The sequence below is a fragment of the Zalophus californianus genome, chromosome 8, assembly GCF_009762305.2.
Source record: "Zalophus californianus isolate mZalCal1 chromosome 8, mZalCal1.pri.v2, whole genome shotgun sequence".
Classification (NCBI taxonomy): domain Eukaryota; kingdom Metazoa; phylum Chordata; class Mammalia; order Carnivora; family Otariidae; genus Zalophus; species Zalophus californianus.
Window position 1 is genome coordinate 91,534,618 of NC_045602.1, and position 22,928 is coordinate 91,557,545.

The 22,928-nt window shown below is 44.3% G+C and overlaps 1 pseudogene; it reads left to right on the plus strand.

Moving 5' to 3' along the window:
* Positions 1-19,990: 19,990 nt before the first annotated feature.
* Positions 19,991-21,192, plus strand: LOC118357297 (annotated as a pseudogene).
* The last annotated feature ends 1,736 nt before the right edge of the window (positions 21,193-22,928 follow it).

Here is a 22,928-nt window from a genome sequence, read left to right on the forward strand (position 1 = left end):
TGCACTGCCTAACAATGATAGTCTATAACTGAATTATTATATTTGATAGTTGAGTTATCAAGGAAACACAGTTTTGAATTGCTAAGACAATTCTAATACATTTTACACAGATTTTCTGCATAGGGTTTTTGGTTCACTAGAACTGGATTTGTCAGAGCCTCCCAGATTCTAGGTGGACAAAGTTTTACTACGTTCCCCCAGAGCAGCACACCCATCCATCACCCACACCATATTACTCTACAGCAGGGTCAGCCACCTGTTTAAGAAGCTCACCGTAAATATTTTTAGCTTTGCAGGCCAGATGATCTGGTCACAACTGCTCAGCTCTGCTGCACCCGCAGACCATACGGAAGGGCAAGGGCAGGGCTGTTCCAGAAAGAGGCTTCCAGTCATTGTTGCCGGACGCTGCTCCCAGAGGGGCGCCATGCGGTAGAGTAGAACATGAGCCACACGTGCAATTTCACCTTTTTCTGTAGCCGCGTTAAAAAAAAAATATTTTAATTTATAAAATTATAAAAAATATTTAATTTATAAAATTAAAAAATTATTTTAATTTATAAAATATAAAAATTATTTTAATTTTAATATATTTTATATAACTCAATACATCTAAAGTGTTATCATTCCAGCATGCAGTCAGTATAAATGAAATCTTTTAGGGCACCTGGGTGGCTCAGTTGGTTAAGCGACTGCCTTCGGCTCAGGTCATGATCCTGGAGTCCCTGGATCGAGTCCCGCATCGGGCTCCCTGCTCGGCAGGGAGTCTGCTTCTCTCTCTGACCCTCCCGCCCCCTCTCATGTGCTTTCTCTCTCTCTCATTCTCTCTCTCTCTCTCAAATAAATAAATAAAATCTTTAAAAAAAGTATAAATGAGATCTTTTAGATTCTTCTTCCATATGGTCTTCAAAATCTTGTGTTTTACAGGTACAGCTCATCTCACTTTGGAGTAGTTTTTAATGATAGAACATGTGTCTGGTAGTGTCATACTGGACGACTCAGCTCTAGAGTGCTCTATAGCGTATTTCACAAAATTTCTCTCCTTTTTGGAAGCACATTGCTTGGGTTTTTCCTCCAGGTGAAGGACCAAGAGGGTGCGATGGGGTGGGGTTTTGTGTGTATGCATGTACATGTATGTGTATGTATGAATGCATGTGTGTGTGCACACATATAGATGTATGTGTGCTTGTGTATATGTGCATGTGCAGCTGTGTGCAGGTATATTATGTGTGTATGTGTGTGAGTGTATACACGCTTGGGTCTGTATAGTTAGCAGTCTCATCCTCTGTGGGAGGCAAGATTACAAGGACACAATCCCTGTGCCCAGCATAGAAGGCAGGATAAAAGGAATGCCCATAAAATACAATCTAAGGCATGAGCCAGCAGGGAAGGGTGAGAAAATGTGCAGGGCTGGTGTTGGCAAGAGGGAAACCAAAGATTCAGCGTCAAAGGTTGGAAGGATGTCAAGTTTTCATCAGCAGTGAGGAAAGGTTGGTGGCTATCTCTAGCAAGAGCAAGGCACTGACGCCTTTGTGAAGTCAGGAAGGTTCTGGACACATCTGGGGAAGTGTGAAGGCTCTGCTAGGATCCAGCAGGAGGTTTTATAAGAGGAAAGAGGCTTCCCTGGAGCAGTGCTGTAGAGAAGCACATCTAGTAGCAGTTGCTGGAAGAAGCCAAAACTGGGGGCTAGACCACCTGGGAGGCACCTGACTGCAGAACAGCTGGCACTGGGTCAGGGAGAGGATGGGGAAGGGGACCAGGACAGGGCTGGTCCAGCGAGCAGGGTGCCACAGCAGGTGGGCTGGAGGAGCAGGTGGTGGGTTTGGAAGAGATAGGTGCATGGGGACCTCAGAGCTTTTCTAGAAGCAAGGCGGGTGTGAGGAAAGGGAATGGGTTTGGGTTTGGCCCCATGGAGAGTGATTCAGTCTGCACAGATGTTTGGCTTCCTCTGACATGCACTCTGTTCTCAGCCAGAGAGGGGACAGAGGGAGCAGGGAAATGTTCCTGAGGCTCCAGCAGCAAAGGAGTGAGGGCAGAAGCTGTGGGTGGGAGGAAACTTCATAATAAAGTCCTTTTCTTCAGTGATATGACTTTGATTTAATTTAAAGGCCACTTCAGCATCCTATTAATGAATGGAGATTAATTCCTGTCTCTTTACTTAACATCCTGACTCTGGTTATCATGCACTTTTCTCTGACATTTTCTAAGATCTGATGAATTTCTAAACTTTCTCGGGTACCAACGAGCACTTGAAAGGCTTTTCAAGATATGGATGTATTATGATATTCCCTTTCCTCACCCTGTATTACTATTTAAATAGAATTGTGTAATCACATTGCACAACATTTCTTTTGAAGTACAGGATGGGGGACGACTTCATCTACTCTGTTGTCCTTTAAAAAATGCTACAGGTCAGTCCTTGAGCAAAGAGTCATTGGGATGGTTCCAGGCCCACGTTGTGTGATGGCTAGGAGCCCCCAGGTCTGCTGTTGTTTTTCGAATGTGTCAAAGAAAGGATGGGGACCCTCTCACTGGATTGCCCCCTATGCTCCACAGAGACAGAGAGTTGAGGCTGGTTCTTCAGGGAGGGGGTGGGAAGAGGGCTTTCAAGAGAACTCTCCGTGAATTTCCTCTTAAAACAGAGAAGCATCCTGTTTGAGGTTCTATGTAAAGTTTAATTCTGGGGAAAAGAAATGTTCCACAGTGTACATCCGATTCTCCTTTTCTTCTTTGTGAGGGCACGCAGACGTGGGTGGAAGTCATCCCAGGCAGTTGGACACTGCTTGACCCTCCTGACTCTTTCCCCAGCCACAGCAACCATGGAGGAGACCACAGATGCTGGGGCCACCAAAATGCTCCCCTGAACTGTTAGGTCACTGAACGAAGGACAGTCACTTCGAAGAACTGTCCAGTTGGGCAATAGCTTCTGAATGAGTGGGAATCAAACAATTTTTTTGTTAAGCTCCTGAGATTTTGTGGTTGTTTCTGTAGCATGACTTACCCTGTGCCTACCATAAACACTGTTACAAACAACTTTACTTGGGCCAAAGTCCTTTCCTGCTCTGGGAGCCCATGACTTTCTAACTTTCTTTTCTACATACAAAGTGTTGCTATTCTTTGGTTGCAAACTGAGACAGCCTAGGACTGTGCACCCAACAAGATGGCACTGACAGGAGGGAGCAGAGCCAAGAAAGCAGGGACTTGCAGGCCTGCTGAGTAATCTGCAGCAGTCCCAGCTGAAGACAGTCAGGGGTGTGAAGAACAGCTAGACAGTCTTTGAGGAAGGAGCCGGTGGGGTTCTGGGCTTGCTGGGAGGCCTGGCGGCAGGTTGGGCACAGAGAGGCATGGAGGGATCTGGGTATGGAGAACAGTACGCAGCAGTTCTGTGCTAGAATCCAGGAGAACCTCCCCCAAGAAGTGCCAGGTACAGTCCTACGCATTAGTGAGCTTGAGTACCAGGCTTGGTGTATAGGCTTTCTCTCCCAGGACAAGGGAATAATGATAAGGACTAAAATTCCTAATGCTATTTCCTGTAGGCAAATGCTTTACTTGTGCTATCTCCACTTGTGTTATCTCTACTTGTTATCATATCCCTGAGAAGTAGGGAAATTACCTTTTTTTTGCTCACCAGAGAAATGCAGCTTGGAGAGGTTAAATCGTTAATTTAATGTGGATCTGCTGCCAAGGCCCCTACCTTTTCTTCCACACCAAGGTGCTTATCCAAGGAGAGACTCTCAAACAAGCCTGGAGGAGAGGTAAGTCCATAGCAAGGTGGATTTGAAGGTAGTCCGCTAGGTGTCCTGCCCAGAGGACATAAACTCTGGGACACCAGGCCAGGAGACTTTTCCCTACTGAGTTCCCCAGCTGGGGGCTTCAGGCTGGGTCTGAGACTTGGGGGCAGCCTTGTTCTTTATCAGTCTCCTGTTGACTGGTGGCTTCAGTGTAAGGATGGGGAGTTGGCCCTGTTCATTTGTCCTTTGATTGAATTCACACTTCTCCTTTGGAACAAGGGTGTCAACTACCCTGATGAGTCCCAGTTGTGAGCAGTGCTGGGCTCAGCAGAAGCCCTCTGACCCCTTCGAGCATCCTGGGTTCCCTGCTCTTCAGTCGCTCTGGAGCAACCGCCTGCACCACGGCAGCCCTTCTTCAGTGGATGCTGCCCCACCGACCAGCACAGGGCTCACGTCTGGGCGTTTTTGTATCCTTGCGCCCAGCTCACCTGCAGCCATGGGCAATGCCTGACCCTGTGGGAATATGAAAGACCACCTATGCCTGCGGTACCCAAAACTCTGAGCTGAAACTCACACTCCAGGGCGCCTGCGAATCAGGCCAGAGCATGGCCTGCAGAACTTGGCCTGAGTCCTCCATGCACGCTTGGCCCCGCCCCCTTCCCTGTCCTGTTTCTCTCACTGCCTCCTTCCCTCTCCCTGAGAACCTTTCCTTAATAATTACTGCCCACCACGTTCTGCATGGAGCACTGGGTGTGATGAACAAACAATGAATCATGGAATACTGCACCAAAAACTAATGATGTAATATATGGTGATTAACATAACAATAAAAAAATTAAAAAAAAAATAATTACTGCCCACCAATCTTGGTCAGGGGCACCTTCTGAGAAACCTGACTTAATCCAAACACTCCTTAAATCACACCATTGTTGCCCCACTACATTCTGCTCTTGACATAAAACCTGTTGTTCTGATGGGAGGATTGAGGTATGAGGGATCCAAGAGGGAGTATACTCTGGTATTTCTTTAAAGGTTTGGCATTTATTTCATGGGAGGAATGGGAAAGAGGTAACCTTACTCATAAAATCTGCACCTGAAAACAGACCCACTGGAGTAGGCTTGGCATTCTGTAGAACCCAGGAATGCAACTCCCATTTTTCTCTGCTTCCTGTTCTTTTTTCAGTTGTCTCTACAATTTCCTAAACTAAACAGCCCATTGGGAGGTGTATCTAAGGTATTAAATATAGTTAGTAGAAGGAATCAATATTTTCTGATGCACTACATTAGCCAGGCTTTACCTACTGTCAGAAATTCTGTGATGGCGTCTACTGGTTTTTCCAGTGACTCTGGCTCTTGAGAGAAAGATCTCAGAGGAAAAATTACATTTCTTCAGATGATAACAAGGTAGAGCAATCTCCCAGAGGTGATCATTTTATACACATTTAGGAAAAGTACTATTTCAGAGAAAAATCTAAAGATAATAAAGCAACTCATGTAACTACATAAAAAATAGTTGTTACTAACAACTATGTAATCAGATCAGTTTCTTTGCTCATGCATTCATTAATTGAAAAACATGTAGTGTAGGTGTACATGCATAAGACACTGTGCTAAGTGCTGGTGGGGGTTGTGCATAGAAACTAGCCTTTTCCTCCTCTACCAGCAGGGTGGGTACAGTCTTGTGAGGAACCAAAGGGGACCTCAGGTCATCCCAGAGCATGACTGAGTCAGACTGTTCCTGCACCTGGAGAGTCTTCAAAGGGAATGAGAGAGCTAAGGGCTCTTGTCCTGCTAAGGGGACAGGCCCTGTTGGTGCTGGAAGTGGAGTGTTGGCCTAGTGACAGTGCAGGGTCGCTGGTCTTTGTGATGGGGTAACCGACACCCTTAGGTTTTGCCCTGTGCCAAACACACATATTAGCTCATTGTATCCTCCCAGCTACCCTGTGAGGTGGGGGCTACTATTGTCCCCATGTTATAGGGAAGTTAAATGTCCTGCCCAAGGTCACATAGCTAAAAAATGGTAAAGCTGGGATTTGAACCTGGACAGCCTGGCTGAGTCTGTGCTCTGAATAGCAACCCTGTGTGTATCATCTATCAAAGGGGCAGAGAAGCAAAAGCCTTCCATAGCAAAGGAATTTACCAACCTTGTGGATTTTTGACTACTTTGTTGATTCTTCTGCCATTGGCTGTGACTCATACCATGCTGAATATGCAGTGTTCTTAATCAAGAACTAAACTACATGCATGCCATGTCCTGGCACAGAGACAGGTCATCACCATGAAGGAGCCACTAAGGAGCCACAGAGTCCATAGTGGGGGTAGATCTGGCAAAAGGAGGAATGGCCAAATCTAGGAGGAAATACAGATGACATTCTTGGGGTACCCTAGAGATAATCCTGATGGGGAAGGTTTGGGGGTGCTATGGATGGAATATGTCTCCCCCAAATTCACATGTTGAAGCCCTAACCTGAGATGTGACTGTATTTGGAGATAGGTCCTTTATGGAGGTAATTAAGGTAATTTGGTAATTAAGGTAATTAAGGTAATTTGAATGAGTTCATAAAGTGGGCCCTGTCCAATAGGATTGGCGGCTTTATCAGAAGAGACACCAGAAGTCCCTCTTTCTCCACCATGTGAAGATGCAGTGAGAAGGTGGCTGTCTGCAAGGCAGGGAGAGGGCTGTCACCAGGAAAGGAATCAGCGGCAACTTGCTCTTGAACTTCCAGTTTCCAGAACTGTAAGGAACATATTTCTGTAGTTAAAGTCCCCCAGTCTGTGGTATTTTGTTAGCAGCCAAGCAGACTAAGATAGATTTGGCACTGGGATGTGGGGAGCTGCTGTAACAAATCCCAAATAGGAAGTAAGACTTTGGGACTGGGCGATGGGTGGAGGCTGCTAGAAAAGGCCTAGAGGACTGTGAAGGGCCTGTGGGTAGAATATGGTGTTGAAGGGGATTCTAGCGAGGATTCAGAAAGAAAAGAGGAGAGTTGCAGAGGTCTCCCTCTTCTTAGAGAATATGTAAATAATCATGGGCAGAAGGTTGGTGGAAATGTAAACATTAAAGGCCATCTTGGTGAGCTCTCAGTTGGAAATAAGCAGTCATTAGAAAGTGGAGGGAAGGCATTGTTTGCTATAAAGTGGCAAAGAACTTAGCTGAGTTGTGTTCCAGTGTTTGTGGAAGACACAACTGTGAATGCTGATGTTGGGTATTTACCTGAGGACATTTCTAAGTAAAATGTTGATGATTTGGTCTGGGTCCTCCTGAGTGATCACAGTAAAATGTGAGGAGAGGGATGAATCAAAGGAGGAACTGTTAAGCAAAAAAGGAGCCAGAACTGAAGGATTTGGAAAGTTCATATCGATAAGGAGATTTGTGTGGGTGTGAGCTACAGATTTAACCAGCCACCTCTGCAGAGGCTAGGAATAGAGGTGGGATTATTCCAGCAGAGACAATGCCAGCTTGAACTAAAGGGAAAGAGAGAATGGGACAGAAGGAAGGATGGCCGTGGGATTTCTTTGGTTCTAACAGGACTGGATGATAGAGCTATTTGGCTGTGAACAAGCATTACGCTTCCCCCCCCCCAAAAAAAAAAAATCCAAGAATGACCTCAGAGGAAAGTCAGAGATCATTATGTCTGCCACTCCCACCACAGACCCAGGGTGCAGGGCTGTTTCCTTCTCGGTTTTGGAGGGCAGGGACGTTGCAGAGAACTGTGGGGGCAGTGCTTTCCACTGAGCTGAAGGATCCAGGCTGCCCCACAGGACCATGGGAGTGAGCCTACCACCTCTTGGCAGGTCACCAAGCCAAAGATGGTTGTTCTCCAGCTTTAAGACCTAATGGGATTTACCTGGATGGTTTTGGACTTGCTGGGGACCTGTCACCCTTCCTTCTTTCCTATTTCTCCTTTTTGGAAAGTGGTCTCACTTATGCCTTTCCCACCATTATATTCTGGAAGCATGTAACTTGTCTGGTTCACAGGTTCACAGCTGGAAAGGAATTTTGTCTCAGAAAAACTGTACCTTGAATCTCACCTAGATTTTTACCCATTAAATGATATGTAAATGGGATTTTGGACTTTAGACTTTAGAAATGATCTTGGGACAAGTTAACACTCTAACTCGTTGGGGTTAAAGGCTGTTGGGATAAAATGAATGTATTTTGCATGCAAGAAGGACATGAATTTTGGGGGACTAAGGGTGGAAGATAAGATGTTATGGACTAAATGATTGTGCCTCCCCAAAATTCCTATGTTGAAGCTCCAACCCCCAATCTGACTATATTTGGATATAAGGCCTTCATGAAGGTAATTAAGGTTAAATGAGGTTATAAGGGTGGGGCCCTGATCCAGTAGGACTGCTGACTTTATCAGAAGAGACACCAGCACTCACTCTCTCTCCACCATGTGAGGACACAGTGAGGAGGTGGCTTTCTGCAAGGCAGGAAGAGGGCTGTCATCAGGAATTGAATCAGCTGGCATCTTGATCTTGAACTTCTGGCCTCCAGAACTGTGAGGAACATATTTCTGTTGTTAAGCCACCCAGTCTGTGGTACTCTGTTATGGCGTTTGAGCAAAGTAAGATGTGGGGGGGTGTTAAGGATCAGGGTGGGCTTCATGAAGGCACTAGAGTAGATCTGGGCCTCCAGAGGGAAGGCTTTTGTGGAGAAGACAATGGAGCTCCTTGGCTGAGATCGAGGGGACTGAGGTACTAAGGGTGTACCTCAGACCCCTTGGCTCAGGCAACCTTGGTCCTGTTCTTCTTGTCCCTTTTCTGCTACCTTCTGAGGCCCAACAAGAGAAAATTATTGCATATTATTTGGTGAGGAGGGATGTGCTCTTCCCATGGCTTTGGGCACCCACTTGCCCAGTTTCACAGGTGTTCAGTGACTTCATGGTTGGACTGTCACCCATGGGACACATTTCCTCAGCCATGTCACTCCCTAATGTACTCACACTACCATCCTCTCTGGAGGGGTCATCTCTGTAGAAGGAGTTTGGGCAGTTTGCCCAGCTTCCATAAGGCCTTGGTTTCTACGACTCTGTCTCATTAATAATGGTGCTGGTACTAGAAATTGCCACAAGATTCAGTGGAAAATTCCATCAGGCCCTTAGAGAGAGTTGGCACATGGCAAACACTCAATCTCTGCTAGCTGTCAGTGGTGAAGAGGATTAGAAGTAGATATTTCCAGATCCTTTTCCAGCTTCCATGAAAGATCTCATCTTTGTTTTTTATTTCAGCTGGAAACATGCAAATACACTTGAATGGTATGAGGGATGTTTAAAAGTCCCTATCACAGCTCAGCACATGATCCCTGCAGTCTGCCAGGCAAGGTTGAAACTTATTCTGCTCACCACTCACATGACCTTAGAGACATTTTTAGCTTCTCTAAACCTTGGGTCCCTCACATGGAGGCTCAAAAGCCTCATGTCCACTCTTGGGGTGTTGTCAGGGTTTCAATGCACTTGCCAACATCCCCAAAACACTCTTGAGTAGCTCTTCTTTGAAATAAATGTTTCAGTGTGTTAGTCTGCTAGGGCTGCCATAATGATGTACCACAGACTGGGTGGATCAAACAACAAAAAATTATTGTCTCTCAGTTCTGATAAAAAATTATAGCAAAGATAAATAAGCTAGAGAAAAGAAAAATAATACAGGAAATCAACAAAACCAAAAGTTTCTTTGAAAAGATCAATGCAATTGACAAACCTTTACTTAGATTGGCTCAGAAAAAAGACTCAAATTATTATATTATTGAGTATAATTATTTAGTATAGTAATTTCTGATTATAATCAGATGTGGGGACATTACTACTAATTCTACAGATATAAAAAAGATAAGAGAGTATCATGAACAATTGTACATCAAAAAATTGGATAACAGACATAATAGACACATTTCTAAAAACACAAACCTATAAGGACTGAGTCATGAAGATACAGAAAATTTTAATACACCTGTAAATAGTAAGAAGAATTAATCTATAATCAAACATCTTCTGACTCTGGTTCATCGGGCTTTCCTGATGAATTCTACAAAATATTAAGAGAAGAACTAACATCTATCCTTTCAAAAAAACTGAATTTGAGGAAGCCTTCCTAATTAATTCTATAAGGCCAGCATTGCCCTGATAATAAATCCAGACACTACAGAAAAGAAAACTACAGACCAATATCCCTTAGGAACATTGATGCAAAAAAATCCTCAACAAATAAATATCAAACTGAACTGAGCAACATATTAAGAAGATTATACATCATGACCAAGTTGGATTTTTTTCCTGGAATGCTTCAATGTACTTCAACATATGAAAATCAATCAATAGAACACACCATAATAAGAGAATAATGAGAAAAAAAACACACGATCATCTTAATTGATGCAGAAAAAGTATTTGACAAAATTCAACACCTTTCCATGATAAAAACTCTCAAGAAACCAGGAGTAGAAGGAAACTATCTCAAAACAAAACAAAACTATATATGAAATCTCATAGTGAACACCATACTGAACAGACTGCAAACTTTTTCTTTAAGATCAAAAAACAAAGAAAAGATGCCCACTTGCACTGTTTCTATTCAACATAATACTGGAAATTCTAGCCAGGGCAGTTAGGCAAGAAAAAGAAATAAAAGGTATCCATATTGGAATGGAAGAAGTAAAATTATCTTTGTTCACAGATAGTATGATCTTACATGTAGAAAACTTTAAAGATAGCATAAAAACCTTGAAAAAACAAAAAAATGAGTTCAGCAAAGTAGCAAGATACAAAACTTACACACATAAATCAGAAGCATTTCTATACACTAACCATAAACAATCTTGAAAGGAAATTTAAAAAGCACAACTGAATTGATTATTTATTTGTTATTAAGTAAATAATTCTATTTATTTTTAGTAGTATTAAAACTAATAAAATAATTCTGAATTTACTTAACCAAGAAGTTGAAAGACTTGTACATTGAAAACTATAAAACATTGCTGAAAGGAATTTAAAAAGACATATTAATGGAAAGACATTCATGTTTGTGGATTAGAAGACTTAATTTTAAGATGTCATTACTAACCAAAATGATTTATGGCTTCAGTACAAGCTCTATCAAAATCCCAATGCTAATTTTTGTAGAAATAAAAATTCCATCCTAAAATTTCAAGGGACCCTAAATATATGAAACAATCCGGAAAAAAAAGTTTGATGACTCTCACTTTCTGATTTCAAAACTTACTACAAAGCTACAGTAAACAAAGTCGTGTGATACAAACATACAGACCAATGGAATAGAATAGAGAGCTCAAAAATAAACTCTCACCTATATGGTCAAATGATTTTTTTAAAGATTTTATTTATTTATTTGACAGAGAGAGAGAAAGTGCAAGCAGGAGAGTGGCAGGCAGAGGCAGAGGGAGAAGTAGGCTCCCCGCAGAGCAGGGGGAGCCCGATGTGGGACTTGATCCCAGGACCCCAGGATCATGACCTGAGCTGAAGGCAGTCGCTTAACCAACAGAGCCACCCAGGCGCCTGGTCAAATGATTTTTGGTAAGTGTGCCAAGGCCATTCAATGTGGAAGAGACAGTCTTTTCAACAAGCGGTGTTAGAAAAATTGGATATCCGCATGACAAAGAATGTAATTGGACCCTTATTTAATACTGTATACAAAAATTAACTCAGAAGGGATCAAATACCTAAATGTAAGAGCTAAAACTGTAAAATTCTTGGAAGAAAACATAGGGAAAGGGCTTAATAACATTGGATTTTGCAATGATCTTTTAGATAGGACACCAATGGCACAGGCAACAAAAGGAAAAACAGAAAAATTGGATTTTGTGCAATTAAACAAAAAATTTTTCGTCAGAAGACATTATTGACAGTAAAAAGGGAACTCAAGTAATAAGAGAAAATGGTTGCAAATCACATATCTGATAAGGGACTAATATCCAGAATATATAGAGAACCCCTAAGACTCAACAACAACAAAATCAAACAACCTGATTACAAAAGTGTAAAGGACTTGAATAAACATTTCTCCTAAAAAGATATACAAATGGTCCAGCACATGAAAACATGTTAGCATCTCTAGTCACTAGGGAAATGCCAGTCAAAACTACAATGAGATACTCTACCCATTAGAATGGTTACTATCCAAAACAAAAGTAAAAGCAACCCCCCCAAAAAACCCCCAAACCAGAAAATAACAAATGTTTGCAAAAATGTGGAGGAAATGGAACCCTTTCGCACTGCCAGCAGGAATGTAAAATGGTGTAGCTGCTGTGGAAAACTCATGGCTCTACAGAAAATTAAACGTAGAATTCTATGGTTCATCAATTCCACTACTGGTTATAAACGCCAAAGAATTAAAAAAGAGAAACTCAAAGAGGTATTGGTCCACCCATGTTCATAGCAGCATTATTCAAAATAGCCAAATGAAGCAACCCAAGGGTCCACTGACAGATGAATGGCTAAACAAAATGTGGTACACATTGGAATATCATTCAGCCTTGAAAAAGAAGGGAATTCTGACACCTGCTCTAACATGAAAGAACCTCAAGAACACTATGCTAAGTGAAATAAGTCAGTCACAAAAGACAAATGCTGTATGATTCCACTTATTTGAGGGACCGAGAGTAGTCTCATTCATAGAAACAGAAAGTAGAATAGTCCAGGCACCACCAGGACAGGAGAATGGGGAGTTACTGTTTAATGGTGATAGAATTTCAAATTTGCAAGATTTTGAAAAGAATTCTGGAGATGGGTGGTAGTGGTGGGTGTAAACAGTATGAATATATTTAACACTACTGAGTTGTACACTTAAAATTATTAAGATGTGAGTTTTATGTTATGTGTATTTAACCGCCACAATAAAATAATTGGGAAGAAATAAAAAAACTTAAGAAGACAACTCAGTGAGGTGGGTCACTTTTCTAGTGCTGAACAGCATTTAAGAATATTTTCATGCAAGTTGGAATATTTTATAGTCCTAAATTACATTTAAAAGTATTTTCACACATGAATTTTTCATGCAAATTATGGGTAAGGAAATCCTTTCTTGAGCCAAGGCAAGAGCTTGAAAATTTGTGTGTGCATGTGTGTGTGCTCACTTCTGTGTTTGTGTCCATGAGTATGAACATATGTGGGTGCACACATGTTTATGTGTGACTGTATGGGTATGCATGCACAGGAGGGAACAGGGCTGTGAGTGGTGAGGTTTGGCCAGCTTTGGATCTCTTCCAATGAGGCTAAGCAAGAGCTGGTGGTTTATTTGAGGCCAACAATTTTGCCGTTGGTGGACAAGTCTATGGGCTGACCCTCTACAAATCCTGGAATTGGGTCGTAAATTGAAATGGTCACTCTGAGGACACATTCAGCTATGCCACTATCAGGTGGCTGCCAAAACTCTGGAGAGTACCTCAGGACCAAGGTACCCAAAGTGAGGACCCTGGGCTAGCAATCTGAATCAAGTGTTTCAGAGGACATTATAAGGTTGCTGTGGTACTGAGAGGGGCTGTTCCAAAAATTTCCCCATAGAGACCATTACGGGCACCAACAACAGGAGAGGAAAGCACATGAGAGACATGTCCAGAGACTGGAATAGCCAGGCTTCTTGCTGACCACCAAGTCTCTGACTCCACAGAATTCAATTATTATTTTCATTAACCATTTAAATTAATAGTTTACACATGCAGCCACTGAGGAACGTTCCTAATCCCTCCCCCCATCCCAAGGGGGGATGGGGCTTGTTAAGTAGGTACCCCAGCATCCTCACCCCTTGGTGGGGGGAGTAGGATGTGCGTTGTCCCAGAAAGTTCCTGGTGGGATCCAGCCCCATGGCCCACAGTGTTAACACCATACTGAAACATCTTTTGTTGACTGTCCTGCTGTGGCTCATCTCCCTTCTCCCACTCCTGCTTCCTGGAATGACTTCCAAATAAGCTACTTGCCCCAAATCCTTGTCTCAGCGGTTGTTCTGGGAGAACCCAGCCCAAGGTATTTTTTCCTTCAGGAATTTCAATAAAAATTTTATGTTCTTATAGTTTTCCTACTACATGGCTGCCTCTGCAAGCAAAGCAAAAACTTGATTTAGTTCTTTTGATGTCTAAAATCTGAATAATTAGGGTATCTAAATCTAAGAGCATCCACTTAATTTTCCTTATTTAATTTTTCAGTATGAATCCTCATGTATAAAGCCCAAGAGAGAAGTCAAATGCTTTCTATCTCTTCTCTCTCTCTTCCTTGCTTTCTGAGTTTTCTGGTGTTTTCTATAGACATTTCTAGGGAAATGAGTCTGTTCCTTTCCTGAAGTCCTTATAGACTCCTAAATCATTATTTTTTTTTTTAATAAGAAATTTCACGGGTTGTCCTTTTAAATGGGCCATCCAGCCTAAGATCCCAAAAAACTCATTAATTACCTGAAACCTTATCTTTTGAGGGGAAGGCAAGGTCCAGCTGTTGAACAAGGAGGGCACGTCATTGGCAACCACACTTTCTAACTAAACCAACATTCTCAGGACCAGTTCAAATGAAAGAGGTATTATTATTATTTTTTTTAATCAGGAAACTGGAAAATATCCCTTGGGAAACTGGATTTTATTTCCATTTTAAGCATATACATATTTGAATATTCCTCATACAAACAGAACAATGTTGGTGTTTTCCTAGGACCTAGAATAATTTGGCACTGTGGCAAATGTTGAGGGTGTTGCTAGATTTGGGGAGTTTCCCTTTTAGCTCAATGGCTAGTGTAAAACATAATGGAATCAGAATGGGAGGCATTAGCAAAACTGCATTTGAATGGTCACAGCTCAATTTTTGTTTTAAGTTTAATTTCATCTCTCAGATATTCTTGGTGAAGTTGTGTCATCTGTTTTTAAGATTTGTGTCAACTCTGACCAAAAGAAAAAAAAAAAGTAGAATGAGCCAGACAAACCTGAGTTCCAATTTCAGCTCTTCCATTTACTCGCCTGTGACCCTGGTGAGAAATTGGAAGTCTCAGCCTCCTAATCTCTGAAGTGGGGATAACAGTGGTTATTTCTGGTGGGTTGTGTGAAGATTAAGTGTGTGGTTGGAACTCAGAGTAAATTCCATTCCCCGTTCCTCCTCTCATTTACTGTCCTGCCATTTCGTGGAGGGTACTGATGTCCTGCTTTAACCTACAGGAGAAACTCCAGTGGAGGGAATGTCTGGTGGAGTGGGAGGCTGAGCTGCTGGACACCCTCACGTGGCAGCCTACACACAGCTCACTTTCTGGGTTGCATGTCAGAGCAGGTGGAGTGTGTCTCAGGCAATGTCAAATGGGTAAGTCCGGACCCTGGTGAAGACCTCGCGCCTCAGGTTAAGTGAGAGTGGAGGCCACCGAGCCATTGCTGGCTCTGCGATGACTCCACCAGTGACAGACTGTTTGAGCAGCTGGTGTGTAAGGGGGCTTCCAGGGCTCTGTTTCCCAGACTTGGACTGCACAAACCCCCTTTACAGGGATTTGTCCCTGAAAGCACGGAGCTTGTGTCACCACTCCCACTGAGGTTAATGCAAGCACTTCTGCAGCTGTTTGTAGAGTGACAAGATGAAGGAAAGGTTTTAGGCTTCCAAGAATGGCAAACTGTGGGAAGGTAAATATACGGGGGGAGCTATTGGAAGAAGGTTTGTTTGTGCAGGTCCATCTCGGTGCCAACTTTTTGTCTTCCTCCCAGCCATAAAACTTCCCCAGGAGAGGGGATTTATGGCAGTCCTCATTTCCCAGAAGTTTCTGCTTTTATTCAGATAAGGAAAGCTCCTGGAAGGCTTCCTTCTGCATCTGTTGAATTTCAAATGCCTTTAGCTCAAAATAATCATGCTGAAGTGGCATGTTTTGAGCTGGCATCCTCTGAACCCTTTCATTCACCCGTTTGACATTTTAAGACATGTCACTTATTAAACACTGGGTTGGTGCTGCGGAGAGAGATTCAGGTAAGTAGTTGGGACGTGAACGATCTGTGAAGGGGGAGAAACATAGATTGGGACAAACAGAAAAGAACAAATCTAGGCACAATCCCCAAATCTTACCAAATCAGCATCTCAGTTCTGGGAATAGGTCTGTCCCGTTAAGCAGTTGTGTCTCGTGTTGGGTGGCACACGTGCACTCTTCACGACCCTCCTGCTGTGATGGTGTGTCAGGCAGAGCTGACAACATCGAGGGCATCTGCAGCTCGGAGCCACCAAGGGTTCAGTTCCAGACCACTGCAACACAGCAGGTATCACAAGACAGCGAGTCAAATGAATTGTTTGGCTTCCAAGTGCACACCAAAGTTATGTTCACACTCTACTGTGGTCTATTAAGTGTGCAACAGCATTATGTATAAAAGAGCAATGTACATGCCTTGATTAAAAATACTTTACTGCTAAAAAAGGCTAACCATCCTCTGCGCTCCCAGTGAATCATGATTCCTGATCACAGGTCTCCGTAACAAATACAGTAGTAAGAAAAAGGCTTGGAATATTGTGAGAATTAGCAAAATGTGACACAGAGACACAGAGTGAGCAAATGCTGTTGGAAAAATGGCGCCAATCGACTTGGTCTCTGCAAGGTCTCCACAGACCTTCCATTTGTAAAAGCACACTATCCTTGAAGAATAATAAAGCAAAGCTCAAAAAGGCGAGGTATGCCTGTGGTGATTTCCAGAGGCAGCACGGCCTGGAAGAGCTATCCCAGGACCCCAAACCCCCACCCTGTCCCCAGCAGTGGTGGTGGTGCAGGTTCTGCTCCCAGGGTCTTTGGAATGAAGACATGATGTCACCCAACCGTGTTGTTATTGCAGGGGTGTTTTACTACTGATAACAAGTGGTATCCAGTTCTGGTATCAGAAAAGCCTGTGATGCTTCAAAGCAAACCCACGGATGGACCCCTGGAGTGTCAGATTTGCTTCAGTGTCTCCAACCAGTCCTTGCCTGGCAGAACCACACCGCTTAGGAAACATCAGGAAAGATAATGGGCTCCATAGGATGGAGGCCCCAGGGTCAAAAGCTTTATACTCTGGATGTGTGGGGCTGTGTCTTTGTACATGCTTTGAGGTTAGTGTGTTTTGTTTTCCTAAATCTCCTGACTGTGTTGGCATACAGTTTGCAGATTGGAAACAGTACAGGGCTGAGCAGAATAAACAGTGTCCCTAATTCCCGTCCACTGTCAACCCAACCATAACCCCTTAGCTGGAGATTGGGGAAATGTTTTCTCAATCCCCCTTAGGAAGAAAAAGGAAAACAAAGAAAGGAAAGACAAAGCTTTCCTTACACCAAAACATTGCCTCCTAAGGGGCCTCCGGCAGCACATGACTTAGCGCCTCACATGCCCTGCCCGGCCATCCCGTGGTGCCACCACCAGGCCACCAGCATTCTCCTGGTCCCGTCCATGCCGCCCTCCTCCCATCTCAGAGCTTCAGGCTCCTCCGGTCCTGTCCTCAGACTTCGACCCCTCCTTCCTAAGGAACGCTTTCCCAGTTCCAAAAGGATTCCCTTTCCTTAAACAAGTTTCCCTGACTGGTTTTCACATACACCACTTTCCAAAAAGACCTCTGTCCCATTCCTTTCTAAACATTTAAGAACAGGTTTTGAGTGAAACTGATTTTAAATGCAATCACAGTGTGGCCCCTCTTCATGGGGGTTGTGCTCCTTGTTCATGGTGTAGGGCACAGGCCACCAATAGGTGCATTCAGGACCCTGTTGGGGACAGATCAGGAGTCCCACCAGACTGGTCTGCAGGTGTGCTGCAGGGGACTTTTGCAGTCACGGGCCTCCACCAGAGAGACCAGGTTGGCTGTGGGTTAACAGCAAGAACTCAGTGGGGAAATAGGCCTGGCACCGGTATTGCCCAGCAAAGTTGACTGCTGGTCTCATGCCCACTTCCCCGCTGAGCAGAACACCCACCCTGCTCATCAGTCAGTCTTTATTCTTCCGGTCCTTCATCACAACAAGGCTGAGAAGGGGAGTGTCACTGCTCTGTGAGGACTCTAAGTGGGGACTGGAGGCAGGATGCCCTGCTCCGGGCAGCACTTTCTTGTCACTAAGAGGACTGAGAGTCACAGTTATTATGATGCATAATAATCAGACCTTCCTACGGGGAAGACACTGCACTAACGACCCCTGCAGGGGCTACAGCCCCCATCACCGACCCCGATTATAAATTTTCTTTATTTTACTCATCATCCCCTACGATGCTGTTCTGGTTTGTATATTTGCTATGGATTGTCTCCCCCATGAGGAGAGAAGTCCCACAGAAGCAGGGACCTTGTCAAGCTTTTCGCGGCTGTGTCCCGGTGCCTGGAACAGTGCCCGGCCCAGAGTAAGCGCCCTTAGTCATTTTTGAGTGAGTGCTGTGTAGACGGGCCACTGGTCTGAGATGACTGGGCTGGTCCACAGCAGAGGTGAGGCTCCAGCACTGTCCTTTCTGCACAACCACACAGTTGCCTGTTGGTGTCCACGGCTTTGCTCTTGAAAACTCCTCCCCAGTCCGAGAAAGTTTCAGGGCCAGAGTTTCTAAGAAAGCCCCAGTCCTGCTCAGAGAAGTCTCAATCCTGCTCCAGCAAGAGGCCAGCTGGGACTGATGATGCGTGGCATATTCCCCTCGGCCAGAAGGAAGTCACCGAGAGCAGAACAGCAGATGATGTCACAGCCCAGGGCAACATGCTAAGCACCTGTGCCCCTGACACCGAGGGACAGGGGCCGGGCACCTCCTGCTGACAAAGTCAGAAAGACAGCTGAGCTTTCTCCTGCACAAACTGACACTAAAGCACAGGCGAGGACACATCCTGTCTGGGTGCCCAGCTTTGAAGGGAGCCTGTAGCCTTAGCTCTCTGGTGACCATGGGCAGAGGGCAGTGTACCTTGGGCTCGCTGCTGCCTGGGGGTCTGGGCCCAGAGGGACAGCAGAGGAGGGGCTGTTGGCTTTTCCTGGGGGGAGGGGAGGCTGACCTGGCTCCAGGACACCTGTGGGCGTCTGAGGGCTGGTCTGCATTTGGGCAGGATGCCTCCCATCTGCCATGGAGCGAGCCACCTTGAAAAAGTGAAGACAGCTGGAACCTCTAGCTAAAAATCACTTCCCCAAATGTGGGAGATGAGACACTTGAAAGGGGAGGAGTGATGGAGAAAGAGGAAATGAGGCCCTGGTCTCAGCCCTTCATGTGCGAAGTTCAAGGAGCCTCAGTTCACCATTTTGAGAATAGCTGTGGTGGTGGCAATAACGGCAGGCACCCCGACTGTTTATGGTGTCCTTTCTGGCCCTGTAGGTGCTGGCCACTGAGCTCCCGTCTGCAGTAGGATGCCTGCCTTGAGGACTGAGAGTCAGGCTTTTTGTGACCACCTGCTTGAGGTTTTGGCAGGCTGTGCTTGGCAGGAGTGCTTTCCAGAAATAGAAACTGCATCAGCAAGCCCAGCGCAGCAGTTGACCCACACCGGGCAGTCACTCGTGTTTTGTTAGGAGATAGACCCTGTGAATGCAGACACATCATAAAACAAAACACAAACCACACCACACCACAACCCAGGACACCCACGGGTAACAAAGAGTGGAATTTTCTGCCTATAAGAGTTCAAAGGAAGATGTTGGACTTTAGAAAATAGAGCATCTGTGATTCCAACACCAGGAACAAATGGTTCTTGGGGTGGGGGTGGACAGGGTGGCTCAGGGGAACTTATACCTAAGTGTAAGATCTGTACTAATAAGGGTCAAAGAGTCCGAAAAGCAGAATTTACATTCTGGCTTCATCACTCCAGGCTAGATGGATTGCTGAGTCACTTACCATCTTAAAAGTTAGGAGTGGCACTTTTTGCACCCCTGCTACCTGTCTTCTCCCACCTACTACCTGCCCTACCAGCTCCCTGCCCTACCTGCTTACCTGGGTTTGGCCTTTCTTGCCTGGGTCCCAGCCACCAACTGGTGTGGCCTCAGGCAAAGAAGCTCAGTTCTGGGCACCTTAGGGACAGGTGCCTTATAGTAGCAGCTCTTTTATGCCAAGAATGAATAAAATAATTTTCTCTGTGCTTTATAAGCATAAAACCATGCAAATGTTCCTTCTCATTCTCTGCCTGATGTATATTTAGAGGTGAACTTCCACCAAAGGCACCAATGGCTCTGGAATTCAGATCCTCTGACCTTTTTTTAGGGCAAGGTCATCCCTCAAATTGTAGCTGGGTCAGAATACCCCAGAGGGCTTTTTGAACACAGATGGTTGTACCCCACTCCCAGGTGTCTGTTTCAGTGGGTCACGTGGGGCCTAGAATTGCATTTCTTACAAGTTCCCCGGGGATGTTGATGCTGCTGGCTGTGACCCTACTTTGAAGTTCGGAAGTGTGGGCATTCACCTAACAGAAGTCCCATCTCTTAGTTTCTCAGAATGTGACTGTGTTTGGAGATAAGTTCTTTAGAGAGGTATTCAGAGTTCCACTGGTAGTGGGATTTGAGGGATCCCAGAGAGACCTGAGCAGCACCCCCACCACCACTGGCTAAGTTACCATATCCCCCATCTCCCCAGCCACCACCCTTCATCAAGAAGCCGCAGCCAGCCCCAGTCACCATCCCCACAACCATGAACACTGAGGCCCAGACCCAGCAGCCACCCACCTCCCCATCCCACCACCCCTACCCTCAACACCACCCACATGAAGCCAGGCAGTAGGGACAGCTGTCCAGGGAGTGGAGGCTCAGGCAGCCTTACATTGGTGGTGTCTATTGGTGGGGACAGGGTCATTGCAATGAAGGTAAGCAAACAGTAAAATTGTTCAAGTAAGAAATAGATATGACACCAAGGAAGATGTATCTGTACATCAGATTGCATAAAGAAGAATAACCCCAGGAAGTACCTTCACAGTGCAGGAGAGGGACAGACTGGAGTTTGATGTTGTTGAAGGAGAAAGGCGTGAGGAGGCAGCAAACATGACGGGCCCTGGTGAAGCTCCAGTCCAGGGTGATCAATATACAGCACACTGTAACAATTACAGATGCTATCCACATCACAGGGGTCCTCCACGCAATCACCAGAATAGTGACAATGAGGGGAAGAAGGAAGGGTCAAAGAGGCCAGGCCCACGGCACTAGCCCAACCGCGGCACGGTTCCCATCTCTCTCCATGAGGACAGCCTATGGGCACCGACCCTAGGTCCCAACCCTCCTGAGCAGGAAGAAAAGATGGAGGGTTCTGACAACCAGGGTACAGGAGAACAAGGTAGACCACTGAGACAGAGGAGGTATCAGGTTACAGATCATTGTTCTGCATGGACCCACCTTGCCGAAGACAGACCACAGAGGACGACAACGAAAAAGATGAGGAAAATCAAGGAGACAAGATCCAAGGTCAGCAGCCACCTCAGTGTCAGAACCACCACAACTTCAGTTACTGATGAAGATGCCCAGAAATCCTTAAACCACAAGTTGGCAAAGAGACAAAGGCAGTGGATCCACCAGCTAAGAATTTTTCCCCTCCCAAGACTGAGCAAGGGGGAGCTGAGTAAATGTACCATCTCTCCCATCCCCTGGCTTTGTCATCCAGCAAGAAGAAATGAATATGAAATTCCAGCAATGAGAAATCAACAAAAGAGTGGACATAAAGACTGCTTGCTTTTCGTACATTGACCAGACAACTAGAATATCTGCATTATCTCACGGCATGGGGCTTTTTAAATTTTTACCTAAAGATGTCTCTTTTTTGGTAATGACAAAACATTTTTTTTTTGAAGGCTGGTTTTTCTTAATACATCTTTAAAGGTTTTTAAATTGTTTCATATCTGGCTGAGTTGAGAGTTTTAATAACCTCATTTTAAATTTGTAATAAAAGTTTACAACTTGATTTTTTCAAAAAGTCAACAAACAGCAAGAACTGTTAATGAAGATCTTAAATAATTGTCAAGAGAAGGAAAGAAAAGAAAGAAAGAAAGAAAGAAAGGAAAAACAAGAAAAAAGAAGAAGAAGGAAGGAAAGGAAGGAAGGACTGAAGAAGAAGAGGAAAGAAAGAAAGAAAGAAAGAAAAAGAAGAAGAAAGAAAGAAAGAAGAGAAAAGAAAGAAGAAAGAAAAGAAAGAAAGAAAGAAGAAGAAAGAAAGAAAGAAAGAAAGATCAAGTAATGAAAGAATAAGAAGAAAGAAAGAAAGGAGAGAGAGAGAGAAAGGGAGAGACATAGGCATACACAGAGAAGACCATGTGAGGGCACAGAGAGAGGACAGTCATCTACAAGCCAAGGAGAGAGGCCTCAGGAGAAACCAATCCTGTGGATACCTTGATCTCTCCCTTCCAGCCTCCAGAAGTGTGAGGAAATTAATTTTGGTTGTTTAGCCCTTCAGTCCATAGTTCTTTGTTTGGCAGCCTGAGCAGATGTATACACCTACCTTCAGCCCCTCAAAGGTGGGCAGACCATTTAAAACCCTTGTATTCCTCCCAGCACGAGGCTCAGTGCTGTATTATACTTTAACATCAACATAATGTGTCAATAACATAAGTGTCAATGACAACAGTGACAGCAACAACTCATTCTTAGCATGTTTCATCAAATGTGCTGGTGTCAGAACAATATGGATTGAAGGCAGAGGCAGGAGAGTATCAACTGAGGGGTGGTCTGTGTCCTGGCCCACTGCCCATGCAGGGGAGCTCACCTCTATAGGGCTCGCTTGTCTCATTGTAAAATGAGGGTCATAAAGACACCGTTCTCAAAAGGCTGTCCCTAAAATTTGTCTAAGATAATGCAAGTCGAGAATTTAGCACAGTGCCCAGCATAGAATACAGACACAATAAGAGTTGGTTATGATTCAGGTTTTTTCTAACAATAATTCCAGTGGTAAAAAAGCACAGTCAGGTTAGGAATTTGCCTCAGCACACTGCAGAATGAAATTTGTGCTTAGAAAGATAAATCTAGCTACAAAGAGGCCTTGAAATTTGTTTGGAACATTTGCCTGCAGAGGAAGAGTGTTGGCAAAGGCCCATCTCCATCTTTTTCTCATCAATCCTACAGATTATTTTGGTCCTCATTTTATAGTGATAAATGTTTGTTAGGAAATGTGAAACAATCACTGAAAAATTAGACAAGATAAAAAGCTACCTGGAGCTCATGAACTAAGGTTGTGATATTTTTATATATTTTACTTCCTATCTTTCAAAAAATTTTTTTATAGGTATACTTATTTTGTATTGAATTCGTACCTGTACTTAGTCTAAGGAGTCAAACTGTTCTACAAGGTTCCATGCCTGGGGTGGCCACC